Below are 26,732 nucleotides of genomic sequence, written 5' to 3'. Positions count from 1 at the left end.
CATCAAAAGAAAATACTAGCCATATTTTCAATCACATTTACGTTTTGATTTCAGAAAAATTCAACTCAAAAACCACTCACAAAATTTATGGTCGGCCACCCATTTCTGCATTCACTTGCATTTTTAAATTAAACAAAATAAATTCAAAGAGCACTAACCTTGCTTATGGCTACCCTAACTCAAGTGCTTACCAGAATGTCTGTTAATCCTGCTCATTAATTACTTTAGCTAATGTTACGACAATGTGAGAAGTGTGGCAATCAAGGACAGAGATATGGATAGAGACACCAAGTACCGAGTAAAGTGAAGCAGAGACTGCAATTGGATAAAGCTTAAAGGAGAATAAACAGTGAACCAAAAGGTTATGCAAGCAAAATTAAACTTTACATATATTATGATGTGTGCAAAGCTCATGACATGGAAATGATATTAGTTGAGATGAAATCTGGAATGAGACAAATTGGTAGAAGTGAAATGAGGGATTTGGGGAAGCATAGAATTGAGATGGGGTCTTGGAGAAATGGGTTTGGGAAAGGGCGAGGAATGGTGGTTAGTTTAGAGGAAGAAATCAAGGGTGGTGGCAGGAAAAGGGACCACGCTACCAGCTTTATTCCCATGAATGCATGATTGATATTTTGAAGAATTCTCCTTTATAGGGTGTCCAAGGTATCATTTAGAAAGCCACAACTTTTCTTTAAAGACCCGTGGTATAGTCTCCCTTCCTTTTGGTGTATGTGGAGGCTTTCTTCCTCAATAAAATGTCGTCATGGTCATCTCTTATAGTCGTGATGCCGTTGAACATGCATCAAGATGGCTTAGCAAGGCCATGCCAAGGTGAGGGGCCCAAGATGAGACTTTGGGTGCACTGTTCACAAGCGGCAGTAGGGGTATTCGTTTGCTAAATGAGTTTTGGGACTATTCTAAAGATGCTCAGATTTCTCAAAACCAAACATCCCATGCTATTATGATTACCCAAACCGTCAGATGCACCTGGCTCCTGACATCACTATAAACATCCTACAGCCCATCTCATCTTGAAATCCACAACAATAACTGCATGAACGTATCATCAGGAGGCAAGGCTATGGGTCCAACATCCAGTTCTTCACTAAGGGGAATACATCAGTAGGCCATGAAAGGGGTTGACCAGGAGAGCAATGCTTCCCAGGCAATGTTGCAAGCAACATAGCTTAACCAACATCAACGGCAAACACAGAGGCAATAAACAGAGAAAAACAAGAACATAAATAGAGCATAAAGGATGGAAACAAAAGGTATCAACGAAAGCCATATTTCACATTTCACTCCGTGAGCCTAATCGAACAAGGAGAACTTGGGGTGGATTAAAAATGAAAATGAACATGAAATCAATATCCACACATGCCACAGTGAAAATTAATGAAACAAAATCAACCTAAATCTAAACAGTGACAGATAAAGCAGTGAGTAAATCAACAACCATAAATGTGAAAACAGTGAGATTAGATGTTACGACGAGAATAGGAAAATAACATCTTCAGGCACAATGTAGTTGGAAGGACATCAATTTATTCTCATACCAAAGAAAAAATAAATAGACATCCCAGCATCAACCTCACAAAAGAAACATAGAAATAAGGGAATTCAAAATGAATTCTATAACGCATACATTCAGTCAACAAATAATACCCAAACATAACAGAGATAATGAACAATGCAATATAGGATAGAACTGGGAATACAGAATAAGCTTACCTAAGAAGTATTTTCTAATACACTTCTCTTGCTCATGGGAAACCTGAAAAATCCCCTTATATTCTTATAATGATGGGGAAAGAAACCAAGATAAGATGAAAAGACATTAAAAGGAAAATAACATCCTATGACACAAGGTAGTTAAAAGGAAATCAAAATTTTCTCATACACAACCAAAGAAATGAGAAACAAACAACCAAACATCAAACTCAGAAACAAACATAGCAATCAACAAATTTAAAATAAATTCTCCAGTAGATACATGCAGTCAACAAATAACACCTTAATATAACAAAAAAGAATGATGAACAATGTGAAATGGCAGAGAACACGGAATACAAAGTAAACTTACATGAGAAGTATTTCTCGATTTCCTTCTCTTACTCCTGGGATACCTTAAGAATTCCCATATATGCTTGCTAATGGTGGGGAAAGAAACTGAGATTAGATATAAAGACAAGAATAGGAAAATAACCTCTTAAGTCATAATGTAGTTGGAAGGAGATCAATTTATTCTCATACCAACCAAAAAAAAAAGACATCCCAGCATCAATCTCACAAACAAACATAGAAATCAACAAATTCAAAATGAATTCAATAATGCATGCATCTAATCGACAAATAATACCCAAATATAAGAAATATAATGAACAATGCAATATGGAAGAGAACAGGGAATACGGAGTAAGCTTACCCAAGAAGTATTTCCTAATATACTTCTCTTGGTCCCGAGAAACCTCAAAATTCCCCTTATATGCTTATAATTGGTGGGGAAAGAAACCGAGATTAGATGAAAATATGAGAAAAGGAAAATAACATCCTATGACACAATGCAGTTAAAAGGAAATCAAATTCTTTTCATACACAACCAAAGAAATGAGAAATAAACAACCAAACGTCAAGCTCACAAATAAACATAACAATCAACAGATTTAAAATAAACTCTCAAGTACATACATGCAGTCAACAAATAACACCTTAATACAACAAAGAAGAATGATGAACAATGCGAAACGACAGAGAATAGGGAATATGGAGTAAACTTACATGAGAAGTATTTCTCAATTTACTTCTCGCTCCTGAAAAACTTGAAAATTTCCCATATATGCTTGCCAATGGTGGGAAAAGAAACCAAGATTAGATATAAAGACGAGAATAGGAAAATAACCTCTTAAGGCACAATGTTTTAATAAAATAAAATAAAAACACAGGAAAAGAAAGTTGTCTATCAACTGGACCATGTTTTAGGTTAATAGATATAAGGTGAATTTCTTATATATGAGGTATTCTCTAGGCAAGAGGCCTACGTGCACCACATTCAAGCCTCACTCTTCAATAGAAAGAACTATTTAATAAAAACAATAAATAAACAAATAAAATTAAATTAAATAGAGGAAAAGAAACTTGTTAGCTGATAGGACCTTGTTTTAGGTTAATATAAAAGGTGAATTTCTTAGATATGAAGTATTCTCCAAGCAAGAAGCCAAGTGCATAACATTTAAGCCCCATTTTTTGAGTTGTGAATTTGAAAGGAAATATTTTAACAAATGAATCCTAATGCCTTTTCCTTAGGCCCTTCTGTGAGTTGAACTATGTGGTTTGCCTGTAAGCCCCAAAAGGCTAAAATAATGGTTGTTCTAATTTATGTAGCAGGGAAATTAATTTTATGTATTTATCAGGACACTACCTCTATGATTGACAAGCAAATAAAGAAGGATCCACATTGTGTGATATCCTAGTAGTCGATTTATAGAAACCAAAAACTGGCGTACATAATCTAGGCCATAAAAGAATAGAACCAGGTTGTTCAAAATAGTTTTATGGTAAACTAGAAATATGATCAACATTCTGTTGGGAAAAACTATTCAAGTTTCTTATAACAGCTAAGAGATCAAAATGCTTTGAAGTAGTAGGGTCCTAGGATGTAAATTGATAGACAAAACAAAGAGAAATACCTTGTAGATCCAAGGATATGTAGACAAGTCCATTATTCCATTATTTAGACCCTTAATCTTTACACTTGTTAACCTTGCTCCAACCCATTCATAAAATGGTATTTCATTCTACAAACAACACAAAAATAAAAATAAAAAATAAAAACCAGTTAGTGATAAAGAGCATATGAAATAAACTTCAAACCTAGTTCAAGTCATGCTGCAATCCATAATACATTCCCATAAGCAAGTAGGTTTGTAATTAATAAAATGCCTATTCATTTTGACTTGCATATCCTAGGTGCAAAAGTTCAACATATAGCAACCAAAAAAAAAAAAAAAAACAGCTAGTCTCATAGAAGGCAAGAAGTTCTTTTACATATACCCTACATCTAACTTATGAACGTAGATGAGAGACATAAGCAATCAATTGATGTAATCACTATAAAAATAGTGTTTGACATTTAAAAAACCTCCGGCATATCTCATGATGAGTAAATGTCAACATTCAGGAAATCAAAATTAGCCCCTAAATGATAAATAAATAAAAAATACAAAAAGACGTCAAACAAAGCCCATGGGAGAAAGTTGCAATGAACATTTTATCTGAAGGACTTGTGAAGGTTGAAACACCATATGGGAGAAGGAAATGTATTTATGCAGAGTGTTTCTTTTCCAATAGAAACATATAGCCCATTCCGCCATATAAAGTTAGTGTGAGGCAATCAAAACAAAACAACCAGATCCTTCCAACAAGAGTCAAGTACTTAAGTAAATAAAATAAAGGAGAGCAACTTACTTGTAAGCCAACAGTCATGCTCAAAACAACAATCTCATTCTTTCCTGCCTTGAGAGAAATGGGACATTCAAATTTGAAGGGTGAATGTGATCCATTTCCAGATGCACTACCTGAATATTAGAAAATATAAAAGATAACCAATGATAAATTATTTAGATGATTGAAATACAATTTGGAACTTAATAAACCATTGACACAATATACATATGAAAGTTGAAAATGTCGAGATTTCAACAAAGATACCAATTGAACATTGACATAGTAGAAGTTAGTGACACAAAATGAAAATTTTGAATAAATATGAGATCTATTATATGAATAAAGGAAACAATGTTTTACAAAACACTTCTTTTCTTTCTGTTAGAATTATTACGGGACCCAATTTATTCAACAATTGGATCATTGGAGTTATCGTGTTATTAGTTTAGGGTTTCTTTTTTTAACCATAGGTATTCTTTTTTAGGGTAATATATAATGACACAAATCTATATGGGAGATATTGACAGATATTGAAGGCTAAGATAACATGCACTCAGAATAATGCACTACTATGTACCAAAATTACTTCACTTTAATATGAAAGAGCAAAATATCAATGGAACAACATTTTCTTAATGAGTAAAGAATACCTAATAAACAAGCAGTTACTAGGATTTAGGGCAAAGATCAATAATAAAGCTGGATGGTAATAATATGCTCTATTCCTAAACAAAATGCAATTTAACTAATCACTAAGAGATTAGGTTTCTTTATAGGAAAATCATAAATATATTGATATTAAGTGGCATTGATTAATTAATCACCAAGGAACTTTACTTCAAAGTAATTTGAAATTAATATTATTTGTTTTCGTTTTACTACAGAAAGACTGCAAGCATGAAGTAAGAAATAAGGGTTTAAGAATAAAAGTGAGATAAATAAAGGCTTTGAAGAATTCAAAGGATTAAAAAAAATACATCTTTTATGCCTACTGATGTAATTTAGCTCTGCCAATTTTCCTTTTTTTTTCTTTCCTTCTTTCTATTTTCATCATATTGCTTGTTTCAAGTCCTGGCTTTGTATTCCAAATCAATAAGTTTATCCTATTTTTTCATTCCATTGTTCATCATGTCTGTAACTTGTAATTGTTTGTGATCAATTGATTGATCACTGTGTTGTTCTTCATAGATTATAATCAAGAATTAGAACATTGCGAATTCTGTCCCACCACACCCCCATGTCCTACTAAAAGCCTCATAATGGAGAAACTCAAGCTCACTAGTGACAGTCACTAGCACAACTTTTGAGCATATAAGTTCTTAATGATACATAAATGACAGGTGCAGTTTTGCATTCTGATTAACTACTTAATACTGCAAACAACAACAGAAGAAATGATGCTAAAATAGAATGTTGGAAGAGATAAATAATAACCTTGAAGTTTTTGATTCACAAAAGCATGGAGGGCATGACCCTTTGATTCAACTAGGAGAATTGGTTGGCTTATCTCTTTCAAGAAATTTTCACTTTCACCAACAGTTATACTAACAACAAAAAAAAATACTACAAGAATCAGATGTTATCAATGTCAATGAACTCCAACTATAATGCATAGTTCACTTGTTATAAATTGTATATTACATTCTGTACACCTAGGCTTAAAACGCTCATCAATTAAGTAGAAGATATTGTCTAGTTTAGATAAGTCATAGTTCAAGAACCAAGAAGAAACAAGTGAAACCCATAGTAAGCTTGGCTGGAGGTACGATTAGATTAACATGAGAGTAAACTATCATAAAACAGAATGATTAAGAAAGAGAGACCAACATTTATGTATCTTAAATATTCATTCTCATTCTTATTAGCAAAAGTATTTGTACTTATCTACTAGTACTAGGTTTTAGATATCAAATAAATAAATAAAAATCCAAAACCATCAAGATTTTGAGAGTTTTTGAAGATCCTAACTTAGTTATGTGGATTGTTAAATAATCATGACAAGGTTTTATATTCCAAATAATCTAAGTACTTTTCAAAAAATTTGAAGTCTCAAGCTTAACATAAATGAGAGCTTTATTGTTAGTATCAACATGCGAGAAGACAGATTTAGGCCCCTGTGAGATGGCTTTCCAGGGTATCGATTAGTTTCCTATAAACCTAATTAATATCATAACAATTGTCTTATGGCTTATATTCCCTATCAAGGCCTTGTCTCTCATGGTCATATTGACTTGAAAATGACCACCTTTGCAATTAGTCAGCTCATCATTTTCCAACTGATCAAATTATACCTACTACAGTCCTTAAATCTTGACTTAAGAAAGTCCTTTTCAATTCACTTAACCTTCAAGGCTACCCTAACTAGAATACTAAATTGTAAATATGTGGGAATCTGCACTAATCACAACTAGATCAACATGATTCTATTTCTTTTTAGCATAAACTAAAATACTTATTATATATTAAAGAAAGAAATTAAACTTAAGGAAGGATGAGTGATTCTTCATAAGGGAAGACTGCAAAAGAAAAAAGAATATCCAATGACTCTCAAGGGGGTAAAAAGTTCATTTTTGAGGTAGAAGCTCCTCTTTGACCTGCCTATTGGCTTCCTTATTTGTTGATACATACCTTCAATAGTGTTACCCAATAAAGTCAAACCTTCTTTTGCACAATAAGGCGTTTAGAGAACTTTTTGTTCGCAGGACCACTAGAAAACCCAAAGCTCTTAAGTCCCCACAGTCTAGAGAAGCCTTCCGTGTCAATCTTAACCAATAGTTATTAGTGGCCTTTCTAGTATAAGTAGGTTTGTTAAAATTGTTGCTTCGATCCTTAGGGAAAATGTGAGATTTGACGGCCATTGTAAGGAATGGGACAAAAAACAAGATGAAAAACAAAGGCTCCAGAACCACAAAGAACTATTTCCTGAAGCTACAAGGATTGAACAGATGTGAAATTAGAACCTGACCCACACACCATTTTGAGTCTAACCAAAACTTTTGAAAGACATGCAAAATCATTTTTAGTGAAACAACCAAACATAAGGAACAAGAACATGCTAGTAGTTTTACCCTAAGTGAGACCAACCTTACGGTGTACCAGAGTTAGTCTGTAGTGTCTTTTGTGGTATTGATGTGATCAACAAAACCATTTTTAACAAAGTCAGCTTCACCCCAGATCCCAGCTTTCTCAACAAAGGTTTTCCATTAAAGACCTTTCAAGTCTTTATTTGATGGTACAAGCGAGGGCTGCAAATCTTCTAGTACCATTTCAACTTGTGAAATTTGAGATACAACATGTTGAAAAGTCAATATGTAAGTTGCCAAGGGTAATTAAGAATAGCAAGAGTCAAAAAATAGAATTAAAGACATGAATAGGACTTGCCACAATTGTATCTAGAGTTTAGTTGTCAACCATTGCAAGATCATTTAAAGGAAAATTACATTATGGAGTTAAGATAGAAAATGGGACTCTTGTTGTTTTGTTCACACTGATGTAAATGTGTCTTATAACAAAATTTCAAACCGTAACAGCCTTGTTTCAATTCACTTCTTTGGAAGTAGCTGCTTCTACACTAACATGCATGTTACTTTACATGCTACATAATTCACTCATGTACAACCAAACTTGTGTTCGCATGGAAGCAAAACAATATAGTCGATATTACTTACATGATTACTAAAGGGGTGTTTGATAAAAGAACTTATTACTAGAAAGTGAAAAATTAAACAAATGAATGTTAAAAAGAACCACCAAAAAACTATTTAATTTGTCTATTAAAAAAGAACTGACAAACCTCTTAAAGAAAAACACCATAAGCGAATTCTAAAAGATTATCTTTATTATTCTATTTTTTTCATTTTCTATAAAATAAAGATTTTTTTCATCTAACTACAATTTATCATTTTTTGAATTACAACATTTTTCTTATTAATTTTTTGATACAGTAAAATTAACATTTTGAATTAGAAATATATTGAATTATACTCTATTTTAATTCATTTAAGAGAATTATACGAAATCATTTTTAGATTGAAATTGAATTTCTTTTCAAATAAAAGGTTTTATTGTTAGTTCATTAAGACAATAAAATTAGAATTATAAATAAAGTTTATGTCATTGATTTATAAAAATTATATTTTTCTTAAAGGATTCTAAGAATCTTTTGTTTGTAGAGTTCGAGAAGAAAAATTGGAAGGATGGTTTTGATAAAAATAAAATAAAAATGATGGTGAAACAAATGAAATAATACACAACTTTTATTTATTAGGAACTATACATGTTTAATAAGATTTTTCTTTCTTTCTATTGTAATATTTTGATCTCTTAAATGATTTTCATTAAAAAAATATTATAATGAAGTAAATTAGATTGTTCATAAATTATTAAGGTTTCATAGTAACAATTTTCAATCTTGAAGACAAAGGCATCGTATCTTTTCCCGTTGCAAAGAAATATTGTTATTATTTGTATAGCAATACATACCTACCTTTGAAGAATAATGGTTAATGATGCATTTTTTAGAAACTACCCCTAACAATAATAAAAGTTTTGCATTCAACAAATTTAGAAGGGTAAGAACACGATCAAATTCATATGTTCAACTCTAGTAAGCAAAATATAAATGATTTATTTAATAGTCACTTTTGAACTTTTTTGGTTATTTCAATTATATAAGATCTTTTGTAACTATCTATTTGTTTAATTATTTTTAAGGATAACCCCCCACCCCCCCCCCCCCCCCCCCCCCCTTTTTTTTTATTAGAGCCCCTATATAATATTTTATGTCAATTGATATTTTTCTTGATCAATATAGTATACATATATTATTTCAAAAAAATATATATAAAATATGTCATATCATGAGTATAGTTAAACTTATAAAATAAACCATTTTCAATTCAGCTCTTAAACCTATGATGATGTCAAACATTTTTCACTTTAATTACTTCAGCACTTATTATTCAGCATTAAAGTTTTCAGTATTTAATTTTTTGTTTTATCAAATACTACCTAAGTTTCTCATAATATCAACCATATTAGACTTCAGTTTCATAGACTATGCATACTTCAAGATTTTGTGCTTGGTGAATCCTTTGACGTATACAATACACTAATTGATTCACAATTATCTATTTATTTCTATTCATACACCTTGCTAAATTTTATTTATAGATTTCTAGACAACTACAATTGTAAGACTACTACAGTGTGATTTAATGGTGGGATGTTTTGGAGAATGGAGGCACATGAAGATGCCAAAAACCTACCTTCGCAGTGTTAAATACAACATTCTTGCAGTCTGGTAGAATGCTAACAGACCATGCTGGCACGTGATAGGAACATTTTGAAACACTATCATCTTGTCCTCCTTTTCATCCACGTTTGAGATAAAGGCAGCATACCCTCCTAAGGAATCTGCATAGACATCAACCTAGAAAAATATTGGTTATTCAATAATTGATGCTCAAATGATAAAATGGGCATATTGAACAAAAAAAAATAATGGATATTAGAGCATATGATAACCAACACATAGTTGGACTTAAGTTTTACATCTTGGTATCAAAAAACTAAAACAAACTAAATTTTACAGCTTCACTGGAGAAAGCTAAAAGATAACTTAGAGGATGTCTGTTGCTTCAATGCCTCCTCGCCAATTTTTTGCTCAATTAGGACTATGTTGATTATAATTTATGTCAATCATATGTCATGGGATCATTATTGATTAGATGTAACATACTCTACACGATCAAATGAGTCAAGTATTTTTTATTCATGTCATTGAGTATAAAATTGTTGAATTGGTACTTACACAAATATACACTTAAAGGCATGCCATCAAGTAAAGGTTGGCTCTCTCACATGAATAAACACCCCAATTAATGTGTTTATAAGTTGAGATTGTACATCGTATAATAATAATGATAAATGAATGATAAGTATACAAAGATGATGAATGTCGCCATGATTAAGTATCAAGATGAGGCCTATAACAAATCCAACTTGATTGAATGTGATTGTACACAATGACATTTGCCTCTTTAAATCCAACTTGAGTTCTAGTGTAAAAAGTTCAAGGAGAGCTATAGATATGAAACTCAAGCAAGTTACTAGTGTGAAGCTTTTGCTTAATGTCCATGGTAGCATGACATACACTCTCCAAGTAAAAAAGAAACCACCGTAGCAAGTATTTCATACTATGTGTTTGAATATGATTGATAAAAAATTATTTGAATATAGTCATCAATCACCCAATCTCTCTCTGATGAATATAACTCTCTTAAGCAAGTGGAATTGGTGGTATGCCAATGAAAGAGAGATCCTATGGAAGTAAGTCATCAATCAAAAGTATGGTGAAGAGGATGGGGGTGGCGCAGTCACGAAGTGAGTGATAGATATGGTGTGGGATGTGGAAATCTATTAGGAAGGAGTGGAATTATTTGATGGTAGGTTGGCCTACCAAGTGGGTATTGAGTAGAGAGTGAGATTCTAGATGGACAAGTGGTATAGAATGAGCCACCTTGTGAGTTATTCCCTTCCTTATTTACCATTTGTTCATCTAAGGAAGCTTGGGTGGCGGATGTTTAGAACCCTGATGGTGATGGGGATGGATGAACCCCTCTTTTTTCAAGGGCCTTTACTGATTGGGAGTTAGAGTTAGTGGAATGTTTTCTGCAAAAGATCTAAGCTTTTAGGGTGCACAGGGATGTGGAAGATAGAGTGATTTAGACAGTTTTGAGGCGTGGGACCTTTTTGACTAAGTCTCTTTATTCTATCTTGGAGCCCGAATATTCTCCTTTGTTCCCTAATGGTAGTATTTGAAGATCAAGCGTGCCTCCTAAGGTGGTTTTCTTTTCTTGGGAGGCTTCTTGGGGGAAGTCTTCACTTTGGACCAACTTCAAAGGAGGGGGCACTTCTTCGCAAATAGATGTGTTATTTGCCTCTCTTAAGTAGCGATAGTTGATCACCTTCTTTTTCATTGTGCAAATACTCTGGTTCTTTAGAATCTTCTTTTCTCCCTCTTTGTTATGTCTTGGATTCTTTCTTGTTCAGTGAAGGAAACTCTGTGGCAAGGGTCGTTTATGGGTAAAGCTCGTAAAAAGGCTTGGCAAGCGGCCCCCTTATGTATATTTTGGATAGTTTGGAAGGAAAGGGAAGGAATTTGTTAGCGTTTGGTAATGAGGAGCTTTCGTTCCAAAGATTGAAAAATTCTTTTGTATATAACCTATGGTCTTGGGTTAGGGTGTCTATAGATTTGAACCATTTTTGGCTTGTAAGCTTCATTGATTGGTTACGCTCTAAGTAAGGGCATGTGATTTTTTTTGTTTCTATCCCTCCCCCTCTAGTTTGAGTCTTTCGGCTTCTTTTGTATACTTCTTGTACACTCTGAGGGCACCGTTTTTGGTGTCCCCTCCCTTCTTTATATACAAATTTTTCTTATCTATAATATATATGTATATATATATATATATATATATATATATATATATATATATATATGACTAATAAGGAAAGTGAGTGGTTAATCATGCATCCTCACTATGTGAGATCTTTAGGGCTTATTACAATTATAATAAGTCATAAAAGTGTTTTTGATACTTTTGACTACGTTTTGAGGTAGCAAATTAATGTTGCTAATTTGATATGTTTTTATAGAAAAGAAATAATTTATCCTTATGGGGAAATTGGACAAGCAATTAATTTGAATCTAAAAGATATAGAGCTCCAAAGGAAGACTATTGAAGTTACATTGACAAAAGCAATATAATTGATCAATTATGAACAATCAATCAAAGTTTTTGGGCATCTCAAAAGGTAACCCAAAACTTCTTCCATCAGTATTGTTTATCTTAGTTACTATATTTATAGCGAATGCACATAAATTGAAACTCTTGCTATAAATATGTTTTGATTTTGTGTGAGGATGCAAAGGAAATTATGTATTATTCACATTGTAATTCACTTTTTGTTTGAAACTAACTTTACTCTTTGACTTAAAAGAAGGGAGATAAATTTATCAACTTGAAATCACAAGAAACTATTAAATAATATATGGGATTAATAACTATAACTAGCAAAAAACAAATAGTGACATAATAAGGAAGCTCAAAGGAATCACCTCTTGTGAAGGACCTAGTCACAAATTAATTGGCTCACCATAAAGCAATACATGCTCACATGACTTTATAGCTCTACGAAGCTCCTTAAGATGTCCACATTTTGGAAGCCTAGCTAAACCTGAAAGGCAATGGAGAAATAATTAAGTTTTGGAATGGGAGTGCTAAAATGTGGTTTGATGTAATAATGTTTTTTCTTGTACCGATTTTTAACTTGAGGAGTTAATACTTAGAGTAAGAATTGTAGATAGCTCACCATATTCATCAATTGGTGCATTATAATTGTAAGTAGTAGTGATGAATGGTCCACCAGATGTGCAACCAAAATTTGTACCACCATGATACTAAACCAAAACAAAAAAATGTAAAATAAGGCCACACACAGAAGTTGATAAAAATGATCCTACAAATCATATTTAAATAGCACGCAGAGTGAACAAAAAGGTAAAGTGGAAAGTGTGACAGGTTAGTAGATAAAAATTATTTTAAATACCATGTAGTAATTCACTTTTTGGAAAAAAAAAAAGAGCAACAGAAAAAGCAATATCTTCATGTAGTCGGTGAGAATTCGATGCCCCAAATGTTTTAAACCTGAAAAAGATGAAGTGGTAACTCTATGTGGCTACAAAGGACATAGCATAACCAGCTAAGCTTGTGTTTACCATATGAGGCCAAAAAGGAAATAACACAACAAGCTCATATTCATTAGATGTATTCAATAGCCTTTGGTGAAAAAATAGAGAGAGAAAAAAAAGATAAATACAGAAAGTAAACAGCTTTGGTTCGAAAATAAAATCCACAAAACAGTATGAAAGTTGATGTCTATATATATAATCCTTAAGATGCAAGACTTTGTTGGATGTGGACAAGATCACAAGAAACACAATTAAATTCATGATGCCAAAGTTAAAGTGCTTAAGCCTAATAGTGGTGGAGAATATACATATGGCAGTTTTTTTTTATATTTTATTGAACATGGAATTATCTATCAAACAAATGAATGACGGTAGAGGAACAAAACCATCATTCGGTAAACGTTACTAAGACATTGATGTTCTCTATGCAAGTTTTTGGAGGCATGTTGGGGTGATGCAGTTCTTATAGTATCTTACCTTCTCAATTGAATGCCTTCATGGGAATTGAATCTTATGGACCCTACAGAGTCCTATATGTTTTTCCCATTTGTTTCAAATACCCCAACAGTGTTTTTTGTTAGTTTTTTTTTTTTTTTTGGTTTACAATGGTCAGTGTAGAACTTGATCCTATAGCATTAAAGCATATATCTTCTAGTTCAAATATTTATATTCAGGAGAGATTAGAAGAGAATAGATGTCTCTTTCACCTTAGTTGGTACCTCACATTTGGCAAGAACTTGAAAAGCAGGATAGATCCACAGGGCAAGGGAGGATGCAAGAAGCAACAAGTGAAGAAGACAACTGGATGTGAAAAGGTATCTACTATGAAGCACAAAGTGATGGATCCCACAAAAGGCCTCAAGGCCAAACTAGTGACTAAGGGCTTACCTCAGTGATTATTAAGAAACCTTTACTCTCAAGGCATGTTTAATCTATTCCTGAGGAATGAAATGAAAGGAAGTCATCCCCCTTTTTTATATTCTAATGTTTATTTTTGGAAATGGAATCAGGAGACCTGTGGGTGCCACCTAATTTCAAGGAAACTCATTCTTTCAAAATGGAGAATGGGTGTCCTCAAAGCCCCTAGATGGACATTGGATTTCCTTGACATAATGATATGAAATAATCAAAATTTTAAATAAGATTTTTCATTTATTAAATAATGTAAATTCATGCACCAAATACATACTTTAATTTCTTGGGTGGTAAATGAAGACCAGTTATATAAGCTGCTTAATTTTTTTTCCAAATTAGGGACATTTATGCATTTAATTAGTCACACTCTATTAACTAAATATAAATTACTTAAAAATGGTTTTGTAATTATTTATTTGATTTGATTTGATTTATATAAATTTTAATAACTATTTATCAAATTCAAATATTGTAAAGAAGATTAAAACCTTATTTGGTATAGTGTTTAATGGTAAAAGACGTAGAAGTAAAAGTAATAATTACCCCAATACGATTGAATTGTAGTTTAAAAACTATATTTTAAAAATGATTTTTTATGAATAAGAATAATTATGACATTTTGAAGAATTCTTATTGAGTAAAAATTTACTTTTCAAATCAATTTGAAGAAAAGCTTGGGTTTCCTTGCTTCTTTGAAACACACATAAATCATGTTTGGAAGTGTGTAGCCTATGGTTGAAAGTTCTATGGAAACATTGCTAAAAATTGTATTTGATCTTCAAATGCAACTTTTAGCATTTGAAAAGCTATCCCAAATAGGGCTTAAGAATATCATCTTCTTAATCGCTATTTTTAATCAATAAAATATAAATATTTTTAATCCAAATTGCATAAGTCTAACATTTTACATGACTAATTCTAAATCTTTAATTTTTTTCAAGATAAAAATTATTCTCTCAACTTTTGCAAGATAAAATCTATAATATTTTAAAAATGTAAAATTGCAATGAGGATTATTTTTAAAACAGTACTATTAGAAGTTTTATATATGTCAATGCATTATAGTAAATATATACGTATGTATTTATAATATTATGTTTTCTTATCGCTAGTAAACATATCGAAGGCTTCTCTATTAGTATTTCACCAATCAATGCATTATAATTGCATAGCCTCTATGTAGAAAGCTTCCTAGGAAATAATATTATTACTCCTTGAGATATCTTTGTTGATATGTTCTCTAGGATGCTCTCTTAGATTCCTAGTTGGCTATGTTGTTTTTCATTTTTTTTATATCATTTTTCTTTTAATTAGTTTTAGGAATAGCTCGTCCTTCCTTGTATTTTTCTATTTTTTCAATTAAATTTCATATAAAAAAACTAAAAAAAAAAAAATTGTGTGCATACAAAAAGTATGTGACATTTATTCTTTACCAACACTAAATTTGCATGGGTACTCAACAAGAATCATTTTCTTATATAGATAATTAGAATATTAAATTTATATCATAAATTTTTCATTATCTTTTCCTTTTTCTGCCTAATGCTTTGACTTTCTTTTCATGTGAATGTGGTATTAAGCAACATATAGAAGCATTTTAACCCCAACCTTATACCAAACAAAAAAGAAGTATTGAATAGATGTCTACCATGAAATATTAAAATGCAAATTCATAAAGATTACAATAATTTAAAGATTGAAAGTTAGCTATAACAATACCATCTAGGCCAATTTTCAGTCCACATTTGGGCTTTGCTTGGAGAATTTGGTGTGAATTGGTCACAATAGAATGAGTTACAAGTGTTGATCTGCAAAGAAAAAAATTCAAGGTTCTGATTTGAGTTGAAAGTCAAAATTTTCAACAATCCTTACCAATCAAAAGAGAACAATAAGGAGAAAAAGAAAGGAAAGAGTTCTTTTTTAAAGGGAACATTAGAAAATATATTATTAGCACCTAAGAAATGATGCACCCAATACACACAATGTATACAATATGTGATAAAAGGTAAGCTAAAAAAAAAAAAAAGTTCTCTCCTTACATAAAAAATGAAAACCATATTGTGGACCCCGCATTTTGCTCGATGCATTCCCACTCGATGGCAAAAACTCGTTTTTTTTATTTTGTTTGGTGAAAATTTGATTTTTAGAAAAAGACTTGGAGTCGCCACTTATTTTTGTTTTATTTTTACAGGGAAAAACAAAATAAGAAAAAAAAAACCCTAAGTGTGACTCCTGAAGGAAAAAACGGGTCTGTGAAAAACCAAGTCTGAGTTCAGGGGTCAGGTTACTCATTGGGAAGGTACGGTGGTGAGCCGTAGCACCCCTATAAGCCCGTATACGTACGGCCTCTACTAAACAAATTGAGGAAATTGTGGCAATTAATTAATTAATTATGGATACCAAGAAAAATAATCAATATACAAGTCATGGTAAAAATTAATATGCACAAAAACAATGATGAAATCTAATTACAAAAATACATAAAATAAATAATAAGAGAATTATGCAAAATGATTGATTAAGTTAAATAAATAAAAGATATTAAAAAAAAAAGTTTTAAAGAACTTTCAAAGGATTTTATTAAAAACGATTTTGAATTAATGATTTCCATTTATTTACTTATAAAAAAGAATCAATTTATTTTCTCAATTTCAGTTATATTCAATTTTCAAAAAAGCTATTTACACTATCAAAAGAATTTATTACAAAATTTCAATTTGGGCACAAAAATTATTTTTACTTGCTTTTACTAGAAAATAATGAATTTTTACAATTTTATTTACAAAAGTATTTAGATTCATTTTCATTTAAAAGAGTGATTTTTATAAATTATTTAAAATGACATAACTTTATTTGCAAAAGAAATTTTAATTAAAAAGAAAAACAAATATTTAAATTCTCTATTTCTGAAAAACATTTTAATCTCATTTTAATTAAGGAAAAAAAATTCATTTGAAAAAAATATTTTTAGATAATTTTATTAAAAATTAATTTTTGGAACAATTTTATTTACAAAACAATTTTTGGACAATTTTTGTTAAACAAAGAAATTTTTGGACAATGTTATTAAAAACAATTTTTCGAATTCTATTAAAAACAATTCTTTTGGATTTTTCTAAATGCATTTTTCTAAATTTTTATAAATGATAAAAAAAAACTTTCTTTTTTTTAAAAATGATATTTTAAAATTATTGTTTTATCAAAATACATTTACTGAATTCTTCCTCTCATTTAAACAAAATTTCTAATTTGTTCGATGTTCAATTCTGTACACACTTAATAAATATATACAAACGAATACTTAAAAAAACTAATAAAAATAAAACCAAATAAAAGTGGGAAATAAAATATATACCCAAATAAACTTATAACAAGCTCCACGTGTCATCAATTCGTACTCAGCCAACAAGATTGCAAAATGGGTCTATGCAAAAACAAAAATGACACAAATGTAAATATCTAAAAATGTATAATATTCAAACCCAAATTCAAACTTTAAATTAGCCTAATAAATTTCACCAATTAAAATGAGCTCAAATTACTATAGGTCGACCCAGAACATCTAAATTAATAACAAAAAATACAAACACAATCAACCAAACCTAAAATTGGATAAATTAAAATAAATTCTACTAGACCTAAATTTAATATTTTATAATCTAAGCCTAGTTTAATATACAGCACAATTGTCCCATGTCCAAATTAAACAATTCAAATTGGCCAAGCCCGTATCAAATATTCAAATAATCTAACAAATCTCACCCACATTATGGGCCCCAAAATTCACATCAGTTAACGAGCCCACATAAAAAAAAAAAAATACATGGTCAAGAGAAATAATATTTCAAGCCCAATCCAATAAGCCCAAACAAATAACAACTTAACAATAGGCCTAAGTCCAAATAAACAATATGCAATTGATATAATCCAAATATCCCCAAATTAATCACCAAACACAATATGCCCACAAACCCAAATTAACAAATTTCAAATTAATTCACTAACAATAAATTAAATCAAATTACGTATTAATCTACCAACAACAAATTAACCCCAAATTTCATATTAATTCAACAATCCAAATTTCACAAACAACAATTACTATTAAAATAAAATAAAATAGCAACAATAACAATAACAATAATAATAACAATAATAATAATAACAATAACAATAACAACAACAACAACAACAACAACAACAACAATAATAATAATAATAATAATAATAACGGAAACGGATGAGATGGGAAGGGGGTCGCCGATGGTGATTGGTCGGTGGCCCTACCGACGACAGTGAGGGTGGACGGGTTTTCGGGAAGTAAAATAAAATAAAATAAAAATAAAAATAAAATGGGAGGGAAAAAATGGGGATGGAGGGACGCCTGAGGCGCCGGCGGAAGTGAAGGAGGAAGAAGATGGAGAAGGAAAGAAAAAAAAAATCTAGGGCCGACATGTGGCAGTTTGGGGGGGAGCAGAAAAAAGGAAAAATGGGAAGATCCGCGTGTGGGGTGCCGGCCAGTGAGAGTGAATCCCTGGAGAGGGAAAAATGGGGGAAAACTCTCTAAAAAAAAATGGGACGGCCCTTCTCCAAGTTAGGGGTGAGCGAAAAGAGGAGAGATGTGAGATAGTGAGAGAAATGGGTTGGATAATAGGATGAAAGATTTAGAGGGTAGTGGGATGAAGACATGAGTGGGGAATGTGGTGATGGGCACGACATGGGCTTGGTGAATGGGTTGTGGAGGAGCTAGTGAGATAATGGTGGTGACATGGTTAGATGGAGGGTGGTGAGTGATGGTGAACGTGTATGGATTCCATGCACACAAGAAGTGATGGAAAATATACTAGAGAGGTGGGGTAGATGGAGGGTGGTGAGTGATGGTGAATGGAACGTGGGCTAACGGGTATTGCAAGAGAGTGATAACGGGTATGGGGGATAAAAAAAAAAATGGGTATGGTGATTTCGGATGAGTGATAAACGGAGTTTTATGAACAAAACATGAACCAACAATATCAAAGCATACTGATAACTCAAACCTCATCCAAAAATACATCAATGACTAGCTACCCACATCTAGATCAAAGAAAAAGTAACCAGAAAATAACCAAAGAAAGAAAAAAAAATGGAACAATAAGATGATAAAGAAAAGTAGGGAGTCATCAACGGCATACCTGGGAATGCTCCCTTCTTCTCCCTCTCCTTCTTCTCTACTCGAACCTTTTCCTTCCCCTTTCCTCCCAGATCGTCTCTATCCTCTATAATCTGCTGAAAAAAAATCCCTTCATCCCCGCCGAGCCGCCTGCTCCCCCTCAAACCAGACCATCATTTCCAATTTCAACCACCATCATGGCGGGGTGGTCACGTCCATGGCCACGCATCCTATGCATGAAACTTCATGGAAGTTGGCCCCTCACTCATCCCAAACACTACCAGCTTCTCTGGGTAGGTAAGAAAAAAAAAATGCTATAAAAGCAATAAAAAAACTAAAAACAATTGTTTTTTAAATGGGGTCTACACATATCTTACATAGAATAAAGAGCTAAAAATAGCTCTTTTGCAATTTGTTATTGTTTTGTTTTCCTACTGATTCTTAACTCCAATAAAAAGAAAATTGTAATTTAATTGTTGCTACTTATCACATGTTGCACACATACTGTGAAATAGTTAGTGGGAGAGAAAGAGGGAAAGAGAGAAGACTTAATATAACAACGGAATAGTGGATGGAGAGAAGATATAAAAATGAATGATACTGGAAAACAACTAGAGTGATTCTAGAGGTTTTTTCTTTCTTCTTCCAATTTGTTATTTTTTCCTTTCTATTTTCTTTCTTTTTTTCCTTTTGGTTTTTGCAACAACAAACACATTCTTTAATCTTTGACTATCAATAACCATTTCCCCTCAAATAGCTACTACCATAACTTAGTAGCCCTACAATTGCTGTTGAGGATGTAGGAAAACCCTAAGATGATTGTCCACCATCAAATAGGTCGGTTAGGGATTCGATTGTTTAGGATTTAAGAAGAGGAGTAAGAAATTATTATATTTTATTTTATTTTTTGATAGGTGGAGCAAGAAATAAAATGTATGTCAATCAGGGAAAGTAAAAATAAAATATAAGAAAATAAGAAATAAAGAAATAAAGAAAAAAAATAGGAAATCTTTAAAGCCTCATTAAAGCCTTCTATGAGTCTCACATAGAAGAAAAATAATGGAGTCAAGCATAATAATGATAATAATAATAATAATAAATCATTCATCTCATTTTACATCAATTAATGTTATTTATAAACTTAAGAAATCCCTAAAAATTGAATAAAACGTAAACATAACATATGTAGTAATATATTAACATTTTAATTCCTTTCCTAAAACTATTAAATATTTTCCAAAAGATTAAAAGAAAATAAATTTGCAAAAAAAAAAAAATCTAAAACTTTATAAACTTCTTGTGATAAGAGTTACTTTATAAACTTTCTTCATAAAATTTTATATAAATTCATTGTATGACGGAGGAGTTCAATCATATTTTGATCCAGTTTTCATAATTTTGGGGAGGACTACTCATCTTTTTCATGTTTCTATTTAACCATAATAAATACATCTTTTGTTTCAAATCAAAATATATATATATATATATATATATATATATATAAAAGACTTCTAAATTCAAAAGAATCAAACACAGACTATAAGAAAAAAAATATTAATTTGGAAACTTCTTTTAAGGAGAATTTTAAAACTCCTAAATAATTATAATAAGAAAGAATCTAATCTCCAGAATAACCTAAATACTTTTTTTTTCATAACATTACCTAAATAGTCTTGATAGAATAATTTAAGATTTCTTTATTTTCTTTCATTCCTTTATTGACTAGATTTTAGTTAGATATTCATTTGCCTCAATTTTCTAATTCAATTTGTAGCCCTAAGTTACACTATACAGGCCTTCTTTCTTAACCTAGGCACACCACAACTTACTCCAACCTCTCATAATTCATAGCCTAGATCCCTTCGTGTCGGCATTTAACAAACATTTTTTGCTACTTCCTTCAAAGTTGATAGTTTTAGGTCAATCTATTCATTTCACTGCTAAACTTCCTTTGAGATTTAAGAAAGGTTATGTTCTTCAATTAGGATGCATTTGGCAGCTCCAAAAGATATTTAACTTCATGACTATCTTTGGAAGGCTTTCGTAGGAAAAGATAGGTAGGCATTTGTGGAACTATGCTTTTGCAGCTATCATTTGGGTGATATAAGGAATGCTAGATAATTAAGGGGCTATGTTAGTATGTAGGATAGAATTTGAGCTCAACATATCTATGGTTTTCTAGACCAAAGAATTTATGTGAATTCCATTCAATCATGATTTTGGATTGCCACTTGTTCAGGAAGCCGAATGAGAACTCCCTTTTTTAGAATGTTTACTCCTCACTGGGTAAGTTATAAGTTGAACTTCCATAGTTGTTACCATTTTTAAGACTATATGGGTATTATAGAAATTATTAGGGATTGTATATAGAATATGTTGAATATTGTAATAAGATCTATCAGTTACCCATGCACATGCATAACCCATTTACCTATTGTTTGTCATACTTAGAACCTGTAGTCCTTTAAGTACATCTGCATTTATTCCACTAAATATACTATATATATATATATATCAACATAGGAGCTTTACTTCAGATATTAAATAAGTTGTCATTTAAGTTGACAAAACCTAAGTGGTTGTTGAAATCATAAAACTCACACCATAGGATCAGAAGAAGCATACTATTGGCACATTATCCAAGGCACACCTATGTTATGAGAAAGAACCATGTTGGCAGCCCACATGACATATGGCTTTCCTCCATCTTCATAAATTCTTTTAGTGTCTCCATATTCATTTTCTACCTGCAAGGAAGAAAAAATTGCTTATAGGAATCTCAACACCATAGCATATGGTCATAGAGTAACGTGAAGGAAGCACATTGATGGAAATGAACTAGAATGTACCGAGATTGACTAGCGTTCAAAGACCAAACTAACATAAGTCAAAACAGTAAAACAAAAAATAAAAAAACCTGAAAAAATTAAAAAAACAAAAAACAAAAAAAAAACTGTAATATTTTAGAAGCCTAAAATGAAAAGCCATAATTGTTTTCCACTAATATCATTGTCATAGATGCCTCCAAGTTTCAAACACCAAGATAAAAGTTCACTTTCAAACAATCATATCCCTACACAGGTACATAGCACATATATGACATAATTATACAAAATAGTAAACCAAAATGAATTATATAGATAACAATAATAATGATAAGAGTGATTGAAAAATAGTTCAAGCTGCACAATATGGCGAACAAGTTATCAAGATTTAACAACAACAAAACTCAAGTCTTCTAATGTGAAACATCAAATAATGGTAAAAAGCATTCTTCCCTCAGAGAGAATAAAGTGTTAAACCTATTACAAACCAATTATATAGATCCAATAGGTTGCTTTCATGGAACAGGACAGGAGTTCTTACATTCTCAAAATTATTCTTATGCTAAAAGGGCTTCATAAAACAAATCCTCAAAAAATAGGGTAAACTTTGAAGTCAAGAACAAAATGAAATATGATCACGACATTTAGCTAGATAATCAATATGCCAACTAGTTTGCTTCATGTTTATGAAATCGGGATATTTTGAAATTTGTAGGAAAAAAAAAAAGAATAAACGAGAAGAATAGGAAAGCAGGGAATATAGGAACATATATGCACAAAAAAGGTTGGCTAATATAGGTATATGTGGTTTAATTTACTCATGTTATTCTAGATTGTCAAGAATTCCACTTCCACTAACACCAGTCGGGAGCCATTCATCACTATTCATGGAAAAGCAGGGAAGGACAGGCTATACAAAATGCATTACTATTTTCTCTTACAACTTCTTAGCTTCCTCATCACTAGCCACCATTTTTTGGGTTATTTAGCATCATTATATCCCTAGGCATAATGACTCTAGCCTAACCCTCTTTGTAATGCTCGACAAGCACCCAACAGTGATACTGCAAAAATAGTTTGCACCACTAAGCCTCATTAAGGTTCTAGAATTGATATAAACAAATCAATTCATTGTTGCTATATAGAATTGTTATAAACAAATCAATTCACTGTTGCTATACCAAAAAGCACCTTCAATACACATTAATTCAAATTTTCCCAAGCATTGTCTACAATATCTACCACAATACCTCCCTATTTGGTCACCTCATAAAATTTTGCATGTGCCTATTTCTAATTTTACCCTTCCTTCTATTTTAACTTGTGCATTAAAATTCCGTATCATTTATCCATTCAAAACTTTCTTTTTCCAAAATTCAATTCATATATTCAAGGATCTTCCTACTAACTGATTGGCAAAGGATACAATTAGAACACCTTGGAAGTGCATTTTTTTTCATCCTTGTTCTTACAATTTTAAGGGAAACATAGTCCTGAGTCCCATCCACCATCCTCACTTTTACTAACAAAAAAATATTCTAAAGAAAATGTACTAGTCTAAGGAACATTGTTGAAATTCTGTTGTAGGAAATCTCCCGAATCTTAGGAAATCTCATTCTCTATGATTTTGCATCTTTCCTTATACATACTCAATCCTAAGAGGTAGTGATCTTGTAATTATGCCTAGATGGAATATATAGTTTCCTTGAATATACTACCAACTTTGTATATACTACCAACTTTGTATATACCCCTATCTAATCTCAACTATTCGTCATCAATGAAAATCAATTCTCCACAAACATCAAGTCTCTTTTGATCATCAATCTTCATTATGAAACAACCATGATTGGTAATCCTATGCATCAGTTTCCAAATGCTCTTGTCAACTTGATGTATGGGTCTTATATGCATGGCTTTCCCATATCTCTCTACAAGCACCACAAACTAATGTTGTGATTGGAAAAAGTCTGACAGAGCAAGCAGCTTCCAAGGAAAAATAAGCAATTAAATATGAGAAGACATTTTTCCGTATTTTAGAAAATCATAGAATTTGTTTTCAATGAAGTATAGTTTTCCTTGCTGAAAACATGGTACTCTTGTAAGTTTTCTACAACCAATTTTCTCTATATAATTTTCCCCACTGAGGTGTGCAGAATTGTGGAAATTAAAATTTCAAAATCAAAAGCCCTAAATCATCTACATATAATTAGATGTCTTGATGTATATGTGAAAACTTGTAAAAGAAGTTGACAAATTCCTCCAATTTTGTCAATAGATCTACTTATTTTTCCAAAGAAGAAGATCAACCACACATTTTCCACCAAACTAGTTTCATATTAAGAGTTATACTTGCTTGCGTCAAGATTATAGGACCTCCTTGAGATGCAAAAAGCTTATCTTTCTTCATTATGTTCACTATGAGTGTCATGAACTTCTGCATGTGATACTGAATCACAACAAGCAACAAAATCAATTAGAAAAAACCACACTTCATTTTGAAATAGAAACACCATTTTCTAAAGATATTAAAAGGTAAGATTCAAGCAGAAAAATCAATTAGAAAAAGCCACACTTCATTTGGAAACAGAAGCACCATCACCTAAAGATATTAAAAAGTAAGGTTCTTAGAACCACATTTATGAATATACCAAAAACCAGACATCTACGTTCCCGTTTACATACCTTGAAGGGTTTACTATTGGTTTGGAAGATAGTTCTAGGCACGTAATGCAACCAAATAGGAACCCCATTATATCATAACACAACATTTTAATTTTTTTCCTTTCCTAGGAAATAACCGGTTAAAATTCAAAGAGTTTCACAAAATTTATATTCATTAAAACAATAATAGAAATGAGGGTGAACCTCCATTATTCTTAATATAAAAAATACAATATGTTGATGTTGTCTACACACCCAAAATTCCATTCTGTTGCAACAAATGGACCAATATGGAGAATCAAATACATCCCAGCCTGCTGAACAATCTTCACAAACTTGAGAAGATCGTACCACCCCCCAAAGTAATACTAAAAGTTTTCAAATTACAAGGAAAAATAATTTAAATCAATTTAATTATCAAATATTGAAATAGAGAAACATCAAGCTTAAGCATCACTAAATACATTTACTCTCACTCACATTGCTTGGAGAAAGTTCATGGCCATTCTGGAACACATATGTTTCAATCACATCGATCCCTCCTTCCTTAGCTGTTTTAACTAGTCCCGACCACATCTACCCCATTTCATATGTATAAAAGAGAAAAAAAACAATTATGAAGAAAAACTGCAAATGTTATTCAAAAATGACAACCTTAGAGAGAACAATCAAACAATGATTAGGTCGTGTGGGAATCAAGTCATAAATACTTTTCTTGCTTTAAAAAGAAAATAATCCTAAAATTTTCCTCCAAAATACCAAACCCAAAGGTACATTTCTCATCCAAAATGAGCACAACATAAATTAAAACAAAAAATAATAAATAAAAAGAAACAAGAATGATTGGTTGTTGAGAAAACACAAAATGCAATATTCACCTTAAGACTTTCTCTAAAATGTAGGCAATACAATAATCCTATATACTCATTTTAGAAAAATCCAAGCAGCAAGCACTTACTTACAATTGGTAGGTCTACAAAATTAACAAGAAATAAACAATTAGGCATTGTTATGACTACCATTTTGAAAATAATTTTCTCATATTAGGAAGCAAATATTGTTATTCCAAAATGTACCACATAAATTAAGAGACAAACAAATACCACCAGATTTGGTTACTGAGAAAATAGATGAAATCCCTATTGAAATATCTAAAATGAGTATTATTAAAAATCAAAGAAACAAAAAGAGCATTGTTATAAAATCAAAGAAACAGAGAAAAACAAACCATTAGGCATTGTTACCACTACTATCATTCCAAAATATGTCTTGCCAGGAAGCAAATATTACTATTTAGAAATGGGCATTCTTGAAATAAAGACACATGCATGATCATCAGAACAACTATAAACAAAGCAGAAAAAATAAAAGAACATGTCAAGAATCTCACATAAAGCGCCTTGGTGAGCTCGAGCCCCCCCAATCCCCTACAGTGGGGCATTGCATTGATGGTCAAAACGAATGTGAGGGTTAGGTTTAGAGTTCAGGTTTCTCCTAATGAGCAGAGGGCCGCAGTTAGGTGGGATCCCTAGATCAGGAGGGTCGTCAGCCGAATGAAACATCTCTTATCACAGCTTGAGATTGGAAATGATACGATGGTAAGGATTTTTCTTGGAAATGATATGAGATTTTCTCGGTAAAATGCGAGAAACTGATACGAAGCATGAGTTAAAATGAAAAAATAAAGTGAGGTTGTCTCTCAAATCTCTTTTATATGTGATTTGCTTTCCAGTTTTCTTGAGCATTTCTTGGACGTTGTGTTGAATAGAGCCTACTACTAATCGTCCACATGAGTGCTAAGTTAACATCACTTTCGATAATAAATCTACCATCACCTCTACCTTCTCTCAAGGAGACCACTACACCACATGTCACCTCACTATTATCACCTATATCTTTTCTCCTCAAGGCCACTATATCATATGTTATTGCATCGGATACCACTACACTAGATGTCATTTCTCCATCTCCTACATCATCT

At 31.7% G+C, this 26,732-nt stretch overlaps 1 pseudogene; it reads right to left on the bottom strand.

Moving 5' to 3' along the window:
• Positions 1-234: 234 nt before the first annotated feature.
• Positions 235-25,327, bottom strand: LOC100262279 (beta-galactosidase 10-like; annotated as a pseudogene).
• Positions 25,328-26,732: the final 1,405 nt, after the last annotated feature.

This window comes from Vitis vinifera, chromosome 5 (assembly GCF_030704535.1).
Source record: "Vitis vinifera cultivar Pinot Noir 40024 chromosome 5, ASM3070453v1".
Classification (NCBI taxonomy): Eukaryota; Viridiplantae; Streptophyta; class Magnoliopsida; order Vitales; family Vitaceae; genus Vitis; species Vitis vinifera.
Note: the sequence above shows the minus strand (reverse complement) of the source record. Positions and strands in the feature narration are given on the sequence as shown.